General features: G+C 45.0%; 1 protein-coding gene across 1 annotated transcript in view; it reads left to right on the forward strand.

The window, feature by feature from the left end:
- The window catches only part of PKP2 (plakophilin 2), a 474,852-nt gene that overhangs the window by 196,811 nt on the left and 262,907 nt on the right, over positions 1 to 15,134 (forward strand). The gene's annotated exons all lie outside the window — the stretch shown is intronic.

The following is a 15,134-nucleotide window of genomic DNA, read 5'->3' on the forward strand; positions in this document are numbered from 1 at the left end:
CATTGTCGCATCAGACAGGGCACCGTATTAACTGTTACTAAGCCTGTGCTGGTGGCAGAGCCCTGGGCCGAAAGTCTGCAGTGAACAGCTGAGCCGGCACAGGCCGCAGGCGCGCGCGCTATCAGCCTGACGTAGACTTACTTCAGTGCTGGTACAGCAGACAGTGAGGGGCAATAAAATGCGTGACAATGCATTTCAGTGCGGTGATGCTGAACACCACACTGAAATGCGTTAAAATCACGCCTGATGTGTGATTCTTGGCAGGCCTGTTTTTAGCTAACTGCTAGGTCCCCTGAACAAATGTAGATTATCTTTCCACACGTGCATGAAAACACATCAGTACACTTTCTAAAATCGGGTTCAGTGTAAAAACAAAAATGTAAGTCGATGCATGCATTGTGTGGCACAAATTAAAGCAATAATCCAGCGATTAATTGAGTAGTTTCAGTTTAGGAAGTGCAGTCCTGTATGAGTATTCATGTCTATGCACAGTTCGTTTTTTAAAGGCTTCTGTGCAAAGCACAATTTCATTTATTTAGAACCCAAGTCGTTACCAAATAAACAGACCTGATACCTGACAACTAATAAGACCTATAAAAATAAAATCAATATCCATACTAATATAATAAAGAGAGAGCCCAAACCTTTGAGGCTGGTAATCTCAGGAACCACAGCCCAAATCACAACACCCAATACAGAGTTGGAAAAGGCAGTTGCAGCAGAAGGACATAGGCTATGCAGACGCCCACCATATACATTTAAAAGGTAAAAGAGCCGTGCTAGCAAAGTAGTCCCTTGTGGGCGTGTCTGCGTTGTGCTGTGGGCGTGTGCTGGCGGCGTGACAAACGCTGGGGGCGTGTGGTACGTTCCGCCCTTCATACCATGTCTCAAATCGTGTGCTAATCCCACCCTGCTCCCTTTAAATACCCCTGCACCCCATAATCATAACCCACCCTTACTCCTTAAAATACCCCAACACCCTTAAACACTAACCCATCTTAACCCTATAAATCTACCCTGTACCCCAAAACCCAGACCTATCCCTAAACCCTAAAAATACCCCTATACCCAAAAAACCCAAACCTAGCCCTGAACCCTATAAATACCCCTGTACCTCAAAACCCAAACCTACCCCTGAACCCTAAAAATACACCTGTACCCCAAACCTAGCCCTGAACCCTAAAAATACCACTGTACCCCAAAACACAAACCTACCCTGAACCCTAAAATACCTCTGTACCCCAAAACACAAACCTAGCCCTGAACCCTAAAATACCTCTGTACCCCAAAACACAAACCTAGCCCTGAACCCTTAAAATACCCCTGTACCCCAAAACCCAAACCTAACCCTGAACCCTAAAAATACCCCTGTACCCCCAAACCTAGCCCTGGACCCTAAAAATAACCCTGTACCCCCAAACCTACCCCTGAACCCTAAAGTACCCTTGTACCCCAAAACTTAAACTTAGCCCTGAACCCTAAAAATACCCCTGTACCCCAAATACCCAAACATAGCCCTGAACCCTTAAAATACCCCTGCACCCCAAAACCCAAACCTACCCCTGAACCCTAAAAATACCCCTGTACCCCATAACCCAAAACTATATCTGAACCCTTAAAATACCCAAACACCCCAAAACATATACCTCAGTACCTCAAAACATATACCCCTATACCCATACTTACCTTATCCAAACATTTTAAAAAAACATGCTTTTACCATTCATGCATGTACAACGTATTTTGTTGTAAACATATGCGTGGTAAAAGCATATAAAATGTAATGCCATGCGTTATAATGGCATTGCGGAGTCATGGTACTTTCGTAATGAAAGTATGCGGAGTGATGGTATACAGAAAGAAAGTTGTGCAATAATGGGTGTTTACCCTTCCCTGGTAATTACATTGGTGGCACGGCGGCCCACATCTCCAGCAACATACTCCTATTTTTTCACCACCCATTTGAAAAATGCACAAGTCTCTCTCATTGATGGCCAGCACCGACATACACTTTTAGACACACCTCCCGCCACAAGTTGTAGAATTGCGTACTTTAGAGCTGGGGAGCTACGTTCTAATCTCGACATCAGCTCAACATCCTGTGATTCCAGGCAAATCACTTTGTCTCTCCGTGCCTACCACAAATGAATGTGTTCTTCTGTAATGTAAATTGTGCTCATGCCATGTTGTCGAGTTCGCGCTATATAATATTGCTAGGAAAAATAAAGTATGGAAACTCAAGTTCACACACTATTGAACGTGCACTCTTAAGTGCATCAGCAGTGCACTGTGAATCGGAGCGTTACACAAGCCTGTCACAGATAAGAAATGCTATCAAAACGAAATCCTACAAAACAATATACTACTGGCCGTCAGCAATTCATACCCGGACAACGTCGGTACATACATATACATATGTGTATATATATATATATATATATATATATATGTATATATGTATCTATGTATATGTATATATGTATATATGTATATGTCTGTATATATATGTTTATGTATATGTCTGTATATATATGTATATATGTATATGTATATGTATATATATGTATATGTATATGTCTGTATATGTATATATGTATATATGTATATGTATATATATATATATGTATATGTATATATATATATATATATATATATGTGTATGTGTATATATATATATATGTATGTATATATATATATATATATCAATTCGAGTGCGGTTACCAGATTCGTACCGAAGCCACAAGAAGACTGTTTAGTTTCACTCCAAATTTAATGGCAGCTCTCCACGCAAAACAACCAGCGGTACATTTCAGCGATCTTAGCATGCCTGACGCGTTTCAGGAATAACAAACTTCCTTTCTTCAGAGGCAAAATAGTTCAGTGTTCTGATGGCGCGTGTGCGCACAAACCATTTAAATCCTTAGCACCTGCCCTAAGGGGCGTGGTTCACCTGCAGTCCTTAACCCCCTGTAGCCTTTTGAGTGCTGTAGTTTGCACGCATATTATTTCCTCAGTGGGTGCGCACATCCTTCCTGACTTCGCAACTTTCATCTTTCCCCAGTGGGTCGAAACATCACCTCTGCTTGTCTTCCGTTTTTCTTTGTAGCTACCATTAGGTGATGGCAAGCCTCCTCCCTCATGAGGTGCCTGCCGCTTCCCTCTCCGTTGTCTCACCCCTCTCGAGCTGAGCGGAGATCCGCCTCCAGCGATGGGCTCCAGTACACGACCTTCGGGCCGTTTTAATATCAATTCGAGTGCGGTTACCAGATTCGTACCGAAGCCACAAGAAGACTGTTTAGTTTCACTCCAAATTTAATGGCACTCGACTAATTGAAGACAAGCAGAGGTGATGTTTCGACCCACTGGGGAAAGATGAAAGTTGCGAAGTCAGGAAGGATGTGCGCACCCACTGAGGAAATAATATGCGTGCAAACTACAGCACCCAAAAGGCTACAGGCGGCTAAGGACTGCAGGTGAACCACGCCCCTTAGGGCAGGTGCTAAGGATTTAAATGGTTTGTGCGCACACGCGCCACCAGAACACTTAACTATTTTGCCTCTGAAGAAAGGAAGTTTGTTATTCCTGAAACGCGTCAGGCATGCTAAGATTGCTGAAATGTACCGCTGGTTGTTTTGCGTGGAGAGCTGCCATTAAATTTGGAGTGAGACTAAACAGTCTTCTTGTGGCTTCGGTACGAATCTGGTAACCGCACTCGAATTGATATATATATATATATATATATATATATATATATATATATATATATATATATATATATATATATATATATATATATATATATATATATATATATATATATATATATATATATATATATATATATATATATATATATATATATATATATATATATATCCCTTAAGGAGTTGAAGGTTAACTTTTCAAGGAGCATAACTTCGAATACATTTCTGTATTCCCGCTCATGCCTTCTTTATAAAACTTGGGCTCCAGGCTACCGTTTTGCTCTAGGAACCAGTGACTTTGCAAGGCGAAAATTCAAGACGCCAATCAAATTTTAGAAGCCAGCAATTTCGTAGTACATTGATACCAGTAAAATCATTGTAGATATTACAAAATAGAAGCAAGTCTTTTAGGTTTTGCCTGTCGAAAGCTGCGCAAGCAGCATTTCGTGCAGGCAAAATCTTTTGTGTAGAGTATGTGTGTGCAGTTCCGCCCCTCTTTTCCATTGGCTAGCTCCATAAATGGAGGCTAGCCATTGGAAGAGAGATCTGCTCGGCATTCTGCGAGCAGATTCGTGGGCGTTCCGACGATTTTTAGGCTTTTTGGTACGTCATGCCGCTGTGGGCGTGTTTATTTTCTTTTTTGGGGGGGGGGAGGTTTTTTTTGGGTCATTCCGCCGAAAGAAGTCGTCCTTGTAGGTTTGCTCGTGTTCTGTGAGCTGCTTGTTAAGTTTCCCCGTGTCCTGCCGGAAGAAGTCGTCCTTGGTGAGTGCTTGTTTTTTACTTCCACTTTCCTCTTCTGATATATTGGCATGCATGCTTTTACTTCAGAAGCCAGTCTGATATTGGTAAGAGCCACGGAAGCATCGCCTGTTTTTTTTCGATATTATTACTTGAAAAACCAACAAACATACCAAACATTTCAAGTTTTCCCGGAAAACACAGATAGTTTCAGATTCTCTTGGTCTCTTTTCTGCCCTCTTTTCCCTCCTCCCGAGTACTTCCGAAGTTATCCGGAAATTGCAGAGAGTCCGTCCGCCGGACTGCTGGAGGCGGCCACAGCGCCATGTTGGATGCTCTGCTCCTTCAGTGAGAAATCCCGCGGCACCCCTGAGTGCCCCTCTAACCGGAACCGGCACCCGTGACCCCGGGGAGGGGGAGAGTCCCCCTCCGATCCCGGGCCCGTTAGAGCCAACTCCCTTCTGGGCACCACCTACACCCCGTGCCCCTGTTGCCAGGGAGACCCCCTTATCCCTCTACCTAACATCAGTGGTGGCCCGGGGGAGGCCGGACCTGTGAGCAGGGCGCACCGGCTCCCCCTCCCCCCGGTGTGCCTCCCCCCGGCCCGGGGAGGTGCAGCCCCTTTGCCCGCAATGAGTTTACCGCTGAAGCCGGCTTTGAAGGCGGGAGCCGGGCCTGGGCTACCGGCAGCAGTGCCCCCCCAGCACCAGGCCGGCGCGCCTCCACCTGTGGACCTGCCGGGGCTGAGAGCCCTGCCTGGAGGACAGTATCCTTCACTTAGATGGGTGGGTGTCAGCAGCCTGAGGGTTATTATCCTGCCCAGAGTTTGGGATGGAATAGGCTGTAGCCTATAGAAAGAAGTGCACTACGGAAGGGTTATTTGTACGGAGGGGCTGTGAGATCCCTCCATTGATGGAATGGTGGTAGTAGTATCTCCGGAAGTGTGAGGTGGTGCTGTTACCTATATGAAGGCTAGCAACCTGTACTGAGGTGTCAAGAGACCTTGTATAATGTGGTAAGGTGTTTGAAGTGAATGAAGGAGCACTATGTTCCGGAAAGATATGTTGTGATTGGTTATTGGGCCTTAGCGCATAATCCACAAGGTCAAGCCCTTATTAATGTTAGCAACCTCCCCTCTTGAGACCTTAGGGTGCCCACCAACAGAGCAGACGGCAGCAGAGCACCGCGCTGATGTTTTTGTGGGTACTGGCTAGTTAAATACTACTGCAACTTAAAGCGCACTTTGCCATTCATGCTGCTGTAGGTTGAGCTGAGCCATATATTAGTCTAACAGGTGTGTCTAGTGCTTGTAGGAGAGTTCACTCCACCCTGTTACAAAAGAGAACCTTGGGGCATTATTCACAAATGAGGTTGTAGGTTTTCCCTGGTTGACAGCCTGTTTTAGGTACTCAGTCATACCTATTCTAGCCTCCTTCACTCATCTGTATATTTCAGAACGTGATGCTTTTAGAGGCAGGTAAGTCGCTCTTCTAGTGCTTCAATAAATTGATGGCGTACCTTCAAGTGTCGAACATGTGGGACTCTGCACATAGCCTCTGAACACAGCTTTAGTAGACTCGAACAACTAAAACAGGCAGTAAAGGCTGGGCTACTTTAAGTATTCTATACACGGGTTCGGATGTGACAAATATAAAGTATGACAAGTCTCTGATAGTGATACAAGGGTCAATCAAGTGCTGTGTTCGAGGGGCATGAAGAGAACAGTAGTTTGTGTCATAGCCGTAAAATCATTTAGTGCCTCTCGTAAAGGTTGAGGTACATCGCCCTAGCTCGCATTTTAAAAATAGGACCTGGAGCTGTAGATCGGAATTTGTTAAGCCTGAATTCTTTCGCTCTAAACGGTGAATAGAAAGGTGTGCTGCATTGCCTGATTGAGGTGCATTGGCTTAAATGTGCATGGCTAAGCAATCTATAAGGGTCAAGTCTGAGTTTCTTTGGGCAAGCCACTTCTACTGGAATAATAGCACGTTGATGGAGGAGAGGGCAGGATGGCAGTTTACAGAATGAATTATACAGGGCTTAATTTGAGCCGGAGCTTGCCGGTGCTTAGCACCGGCACCTAATTATGAGGGCCGGGTCTATTACGTGGCACCTGTCCTGCCTTCGAATTTGATTTTTGAAAGTTGTGACTTGTGCGCACTGGCACACACAGAGAGTGTGTGCTGCGCCTACTGTGGTACTGCTGTCAGTGTTGTGGTGCCAAACTTGTTGACTCACTGACTCGATGATGCATCTGCAGCTAAAAAACAGTACTTACTGCTGTCGGTGACGTGACGTCACGTGCTTGCCCTGCTCCCAGTGATTTCCTCTCTCTCAAGACTTCACTGCCGCGGATCAGTCAGGGCCCCAGTGGGCGGGACACTAGTTAGTGAGTAGTGTTGTTGCAGGGTACTGGGCAGGGCTTTGCTGCGGGGGTTGGGGCTATGCTCGGCAGAGGGGGAGCGACGCGTGCGCAGATTATGCATGCAATTAAATTAACGTGCATTTTCGCTGCCCGTGGCCCGCCCCAGCAAACCTGCACCTCTCCTCTCCCCTCACCGAGTATCTAGGAGGGTACTCGCCGCCTTATTCAAAGTTGCTGGAGTTGGGACAATTGAGTTGGGACCAGGCCAGCTCAGCTCAGCAGGTGAGGGCGAGGCGCGAGCGAGGCAGGGCCTGGCGCTGATTAATTTACTGGTGGTCAGGTTTTTAAAATCATCCTGATTGGTCTACCAGCAGCGACTAGACAAGATGGCCTGGGGGTAGGCCGGCGCCTGCGGCGGCCGAAATATTCATCAGGAGCTGCGCAGGCATGTGAGGCAGGGTAGGGCCTGGGGGCCGCAGGTGCAGGATTACGTTTTTTTAAAATTATAATTGTTGATTGATGGCCTGGAAATCGATAGGCGGCGTAGGCCGCAGATATATAATGAATTAAAATAAATCTGCGCAGGTGAGGCCTACAAATTTACTTTTTTGTGTTCATGGTCACGGCCCTGCTTGTTGTTTCTGATCCCCAGTTTGATCATCACGATGCACGATCATGTTTAGTTGCCAGCCAGGAGTGTGCACTGCAGTGGGCAGTAGTGGCTATTTGTTGTGACGTTGCGGGCCGGACTGCCTGGAGTCAGTAGTATGCAGGGTAGGAGTATTCAGTTTCGTTTTCAGGGCAGGCCGGGCACGCTCATAAAATCTGTGGGGGGTTGGGGCTGTGCCCTGCCAGGCAAGCAGCGTGCGCAAATGTTCTCACATTGAAATGCGCGCGCATTCACTGCTTTGCCTCCACACCCCACTGATCAGGACGGTCAGTCACTTGCGCCACCATCTAAAGACTAAGTACTCTAATGGATTTCTACAGAGGGAAGGCCAATATTCACCTCTGCATGATTCTAGCTGATTTGTGATGTTTAGTCTCTGATAACGTATTAACCCTTCTGACAACTGGGACAGAGCTGCTTTTTGTGAGTTCTATTTTCAGCCTCTAGAACTGCTATTTTAAATATACGTGAATTTTGCCTATTTCCCTAAATCTGGGATCCTTTTCAAATTTGTCTAACAATTTAACTATTGCTCAAAATCATCTGCCCCGGGCTGTCAAGGGAGGAGGCTGCCATCTGCAAAGAGCCAGGCTTTACTATGATTATCCCTAAAGGAGCTACCTCAAATCTAATTGCAGCCTCTAATACTGATAAGTGTTTGAGGCACTAGTGAGACTTGCTTTTCAAACAAGGTGCCAAGTTCAAGAAGTAACTGACCGAGCCAGTGGACCAAGCTCTCTATTGTGTGAGGTAGAATTCTCCAGAGGTGAAAGGGAGATTGAGGCATAGAAGTCGAGATCGGGGGCAATTGAGGCTGAGATGAGAGGAAAAAAATTGAGGCAGAGATGAGAGTGAGAATGAGATAGAGGTATGAGGCACTTATGCGCTATGTGATTGAGGAAGAAGGAAGTGAATCTACTTAAAAGAGAAGTGAGGCAGCAGCATACGCTTTGTGAATGTGAAGGGTAGTGCAGTGGTGAGGGGTAGGAAGGGATGAGACAAAGGTACGATGGGGTGAGGTGTGTAACACAGAGCCGTCAGCGAAGATCTGTTTCATTCTTTCATGTAGCAGTACCACTATGGGGTGGGCTGGGGTAGGGGGGTCAGTTTGCCAGTATATTCTTGTTTTAAAAGTAGCTGGTGCCGAGTTCCTGGGCTCCAGTAATATTCAGGCAAAAAGTAAAATGTCAAGATAACTCTGGTGATTAATATTCTACCTGGAGAGAGCCAGCCAGGAGCTTTGTCTAGGGGAAGCTGGGACTGCTTGAAAGGTAGTACAGGCCAGGGAGGGTTATATAACTGGCTGCTGCAAATAACGTTTACCATGCAGATCAAAAAGTGGATATAATGTAAAATAGATCAGTGTGTTACTGCTTCTGTCGGAGAGATCCTTTTGTTACTTGCAGTTTGTAAGTTAAAATGCTATCACAGAACAGCAAGCTATTAACTAATCTGTCTGTCATCAAAGAGCTGCATGCAAACGGCAAGTTATATATTACAGCTATATGTTTTTTGGGCTAATCTTTCATTATCCTAATCTTGCAAAAAGGGTCTAATGTGAGAACTCAATTCTTATTGAAGAGAACCCCTAACAATGCTGTTATGTTTTGAATTCTGCATTTGCGCTTTTTCAGACTTTGAACTCCTAAACTATATTGCCTACAATGACAATCCAGGATTACACGAGACTCCTATACCTTGTAGTCCTGTCTGATTTAACATTCCCTCTATACTGAGTTACACACGTAGGATCAGCCAGATATATATTACCTCTGACTTTAAGCAGTGGCAGTTGAAAATGTGGGTGGAGCTAATATAGTAAGTGGGTGGAGCTAGTGGATGAAGTGGGTGGAGCCAGAGAAAAGTAGGCATGGCCTCCGACAAACATTTGAGCACCTGCACTTCATATTTTACAAATTAAGCACTGGAATTATATGGATTGAAATGAGCGCTGCCGAGGGATAGGAATGAGGCTCATCGTTAAGTGTATGTGGGTAACAGTCCCAGTAAATTAGGTGCGATCGACAAGATTAACGTACTTTCACATCCCCATACTTTCCAATACTATGTTTTGCATGAGCACTGATGATAATGCCTATTACTGGAAAGCGTGTGATGCTGCAGAAGGAGTATGAGACATGGTTAAAACTTTATTTGTAACAAACTAGAGTTGGTCTTTCTTATTTTTTTCCCTTCATACGCCTACCGTTCGGTTGGTGTGTTTTAGTCAAAGCGTGTGATGTAAATGAACCACCAGCGCTTCTGTCGATTACCCCCCCTTCCACCTCCCCCTTTCATTGCGTCTTGCAGATTCCAACAGTGACCATGTTGTGGGCCGCATCACTCTGAGTCACAGGAACTGGGAAGGGTTTCAAGGGAAACGAAAGATAAGCAGTGCAGCAGCTGTGCTGTGTCATGTGTACACAGACAGGGTTGTATCACAAAGGTTTCCTTTGTCGGACTTTACTTTCACTTTTAGGCATGGTAACCTCCTCACTTGCAGGAAGCTGGGCTTCTTACAAGCTGCTTCAATTGTAAAGGCGAACGCCGTTTCATGATATCATCTTTTGACTATTGAAACACTCCAGACTTAAAATCAGACATTGTTTGCAGTCTTGTGAATTGAAGTTTGGGTTTTCTGCGCTGTAGGAGTCGGATTCCAGAACCCGGGAGGGGTGGGAGTCTGATGTAATTTCTGTTGCTTGGGGTTTCTTGCGCTGCTAGCGGGATCACTTACAATGCGTGTTGAGTAGAGACTAGTGGCTTGAACTACAGAGCCTGGGATCCTGCATGTAGGAAAGATTTTTCTAGTGCAGAGAGTTAGGTCCTCTTACCCTAGTGTGCAAGAGGGCCACTTTATCTTGGTTTGTGTAAGAAATTTTAGTTTAAAGTATTTGAGTTTTGTAGTATCCAGTGAATAACTACTCACTCTCTACTACTCTCTACTCACTCTCTACTACTCTCTACCCACTCAACTACTCTAGGTCTCTTTACTACTCACTCTACTACTCCCTACTCACTCTACTACTCTCTACTCACTCTACTACTCTCAACTATGTTCTACTCACTCTACTACTCTCTACTATCCACTCTCTATCTACTACTCACCCTCTACTACTCTACTACTCACTCTCTACTACTCTCTACTCACTTTGTACTACTCTAATACTCTCTACTACTCACTCTCTACTACTCTACCTCACTACTTCTACGCGCACACATATGCACATATATATATATATATATATATGCATTTATATATATGTATGTGCCACCTTTTATTTATGTTTTTGTTTTTGAAACCTAAATAAAACGCATTGTTATTTGCAATGTCAATAGCTCATACTCACGTAAATATGCGTCCTATTGCATTGCACATGCAATAGGTCTTGCATTTGCGAGATATTAAGCCATTGGCATTGTAAATGACAATGCCATTTATTTATCTGTTTTCAAAACCAACACATAAATACAAATTTTGTCATTTACAATGCCAATAGCTCTAACTTTTCCAAAGGCGAAACCATTGCATTGTAAATGCTTGTTTCACATTTGACACATTCATTTGCAGACTGCTCAGTAATTTATTTTAGACCCACCCAATTTGCTCTCAGCACATCCTCTCAGTCAGTCCAACATTTTAGCTCCAACCTCTTTTGTCACATCTGTTCTCTTCTCCTGTGTGTTTCCCCTTCATATACTTTCTCGTTTCTTCATCTGTTTTTCTTGCCTCCTTGTTTGCTGTATTGCTGCTATCTGCTTTCTCACCACTTTTGTACGTTCGCAACCGATTATCACTTGCCGCCCCCTCGTCTGTTCCCTAGTTTCCTTGTCCCACTCTTCACGTCCCACCCTCCATCCCGATCCACACCCGGTATCACCTCTCATGCTCTGCATCCATTCCCTCACACCTTCCATCCAATCTGACAACTCAACTCTTAAAAGCTATTCCAATCGCTCCTGCCGTCCACAAATAGGCAGTCCTGCCAAGTATCACACATCAGTTGTGACACTCATGCATTGAGGTGCGGTGTTCCGCATTACCGCACTGAAATGCATTGTCACGCATTTGTGTACTCGCCAGCTCGCGCCACCAGCGGCGCCAGTGCACTGCTCCTGCTGCGAGAGACGTGCTGCTAGTGCCAGAAGCTGCTCTAGTAGTTCATAAATAGTTAATCGTGGCTGAGTCTGTGAGAGCGTGGCAGCGCTAGGCGGCTACATTTACAATGTAACCAGTGGCTCCAGGCTGGCGCTGCAATTATTCCTGCGCCACGTGGCTTAAGTACTTTGACACAGTTGCTGCCAATTAAGGGGGTGGGGGGAGGCTGCCCTGCCAGTATGATGCTGTAACTGGCTCTGCAGCCAGGCCCTCACCAGGGGCGCCCTGAGGTGCTAATTATCCGGATGTGACACTGTACTTGCTGTCACCTCCAGAGGAAGAGGAACGGAAGTAGTGAGCACAGTGGAGGGCCCCAGGGGAGGCGAAGACGCAGTCTAGTCTTTCCTCGGGGTCTTTTGCGTGGGGAAGGGCCAGGCTGGGGTTGGGGGCGTGGTTGGGGGGGGGGGGTATAAGAATGCAGGGGGAGGAAGGCGACTTCCTCTTCCTGCATTCTGGCATTGCTGGGTGGGAGTAGTTTCTTGTGGCCACACACCCACCCTACAGTTTTTAGGGTTTGGGGGTAGGGTTGGCGAAGCGTGCCAGTTTAGGACGGGCTGCGGGTTTGGCGGTATTTGGGAGGGGTGGGGGAGTTAATAGCGGGCACACCCACCTCTCGTGGGGGGGAGGTGTAAATGATGGAAGGGGCGACTGGTGGCAGGAGAGTAGCGCCAGGATGCGAAGAGAGATTGGAGGTAAGGTTAAAGAACGGAAGGTGGAATGAAAGGAGAGTATGAGGATGGAGTTTTGGCGTTGGGGGGGAGATTTAGTTGTTGTTGATTATTGTTGTGGTTTATGTTGTGCAGCCTGGTCCTAATAAATGGCCTTTTACGCTTAACAAAAGTGTGGCCTGATTATTGCGCGATGAGGCAGAAGCGGCCGCTGGGGGGGACTCAAATTGAGTCTGGAGTCTTCCCCACGCCGTGGCGTGCTGCACTGCTGTCTCTTCGTGTGCAGCACACCTGAGCGCCGCAAATATAATATCGCGTTGGCCAGCTGAGCCCAGAGGCGGACGGCGGGGGACAGACTCAGTGAGTCAGTGACCATGATGCCGGTCCCCGGCGCCGGGCTTGTGACATTTTGTCACCGCCGGCGGCGCGGCGACAACAGTGCCAAGAGGACATGACACAGTGTCGACTCGCCGCCAGGTTTAGCAAGCTGAACTTAAATGACAATAAGCAAATAATAAAAGTCCAGCTGTAACTCGAGCTAAACTTATTTCACTGCTCTCCTCTGTGTAGTGCTCTGCTCATCTGACACTGGGGCGGACTGCCTGAGACTTGTCGCGGCCGTGGTTCATTTACTCGGGTCCAATTCTCAATATATTTCATTTAAAGCTGAGTGTGCGTCAGCCTGAGCCTGTAACCCACTGCTTGTCTCCTCGGGCTGGACTGGAATGGTACCTTGGTGGGCTGGGCAGCGGAGTTCAGCTACAGTGGGGCTAGATAATTGATTTACTTTACAACAGCTGAGATCCGCGCTGGCACCTCTCAACCACAGCCACCATTCCACAAGAACACTCTGCTCGGAGGAAGGTCTTTCAATGAGTAGTCTGAAACATTGCCTCCCCCAATCCCCTGAAGAGTTAATCAGATTTGGATATCTCACACACACTAACACAGGGAGACAATCTACGCAGCCCCTGTAATGGTGCAAAAGTAGGAATGATAGTAGTATTGCAGCACCCCATAAATCTTTGAGTGAAAAAGTGCTGCAAATTCTATCAACTTGAAGTATTATTTCTTTCACTAAGTGCATGTTAAAAATATATAATTTTATCTAATGTAACTTTGGCTCAGGCTGGGGTACATTTGAAAGGAGAAAGCCACTGGTTTCTTTTACTGCGAAACACAATGAGTTTTCGGAGCATAGCTAAAGTCCTGCTTAAGATGGTGCCTACGCTAAGTTAGCACCTCTCCATTTTGCTGCTTTGCAGAACTTTAAAGACCTTCTTTGTGTTTCCCTTTGCTCAAATGTGTGTAACTTCTGATATGTATGTTTTCCTCATCTTCATTGCTTGATTTTGCTTGCAATTAAGTGTCACTCATAGTTGCTGAAATGTCACTCATGACAGTGAAATTATGAAAATGTCACTCAAAGCAATCCGAAACCTTGGCAGCTATGAATGGGGAACAGCAGTTTCGTCATGTACGTGACCAACATAGAAGTGTTGAGTATCCGTGCCTTTAGAACTAAGAACTTAAGTTGCGTCTTACTTGTTCGTCCCCCAAGCACACATTGAGGGTTACACCGACTTTCTGTGATAGGCGCAAACTTCCTAAAATATGTATTACTCATTTGCACTGCTCTGCATTTTTATCGTCATACATTTTTGAGAGCCATGTTTTAAAAATGTTATGTTCGAACTACCGCTGAAGCCCATAACTTTTTATTTTTCACACCCAATGAAATGTTTTATGTGAGTTTTATATTTGAACACAATACGTTGCTAAATGTATCTGTTAGTGTTCTGATGTTGTGCAACTTCTAATGAAATAAATTGAACGAGCAATTTTATTTTTTATTCAAACATCTGATATATTCATGCTATAGCTGCTTTTTCTTTTTTATGAGTGATGCTTGTATTTTTTCCTCCCTTGTGGATCTCGTACACGTTTTGAATGTTGAAATCAAAACTTGACAGGAGCAAACTTTTTAGGCTTTGCCTTCATTTTTTTAAAATTTGTTTTGGCGTGAGGTGTCTAGGCAGACTCTTATTTTTCCCCAAAAAGATCATATATAATATGCTCACATTGAAGGGCTTTTGATCAGAGACCTCCATCCATTTGGCTATTAAAGTGTCACTCACACTTTGCTTCCGCCCCTCACAACATACAGCATGTGTCAACGGATCGGTACAATTTACCCATTGACACCCTTCAATTTGAGTGATTGCAGCTGAAGAGAAAGCAATTACTTTAGACCGGTGTGAACATCTTGCTCATGCTTTGTGAACCGTTGGTTAAAAGTATGCTACTTCCTTCAGTTGTTCGCTATATTAACTTTAAATACTGGCAATTGGTTTTGTTGGCAGCCCTTTAAGTCTCCTGTAAAGTTTTTAAGTGACGTCATATCTACCTATGATTTGAATGCCTGGTTATGTGATATGTTATTCTTGTCTTCTGCAGAAATAGTAAGTGCATTACACTACTGAAAAGTTTATTCTTTAAAAAATATCGCGGGTAAACCAGCTGTATCAGGGACTGTTTACAAAATGTAGATGTTTTTATTGTGAGCATAAAGGTACCACTTTTGGTGGATGGTATATTTACTTTTAATTATTTTTAATTATTTTTGTGGCATACGCTTGTAACAGCAAAACAAATTACAAATGCCCATTTCACCAATATACCAGTGCCAGAGCTACTGGCTTTGGCAATGTTTGTTTAATTGCTTTTGAAAATATAGTATGTGTGACACCTGTGTAGTGCTTTGGTCTTCCCAGAGGACTGCTTCAGTGCACTGTGGAAGGCACCCCACTGGTGTAAAGGGAAATATAGA

Source organism: Lissotriton vulgaris, chromosome 1_1 (genome assembly GCF_964263255.1).
Source record: "Lissotriton vulgaris chromosome 1_1, aLisVul1.2, whole genome shotgun sequence".
Taxonomy (NCBI): Eukaryota; Metazoa; Chordata; class Amphibia; order Caudata; family Salamandridae; genus Lissotriton; species Lissotriton vulgaris.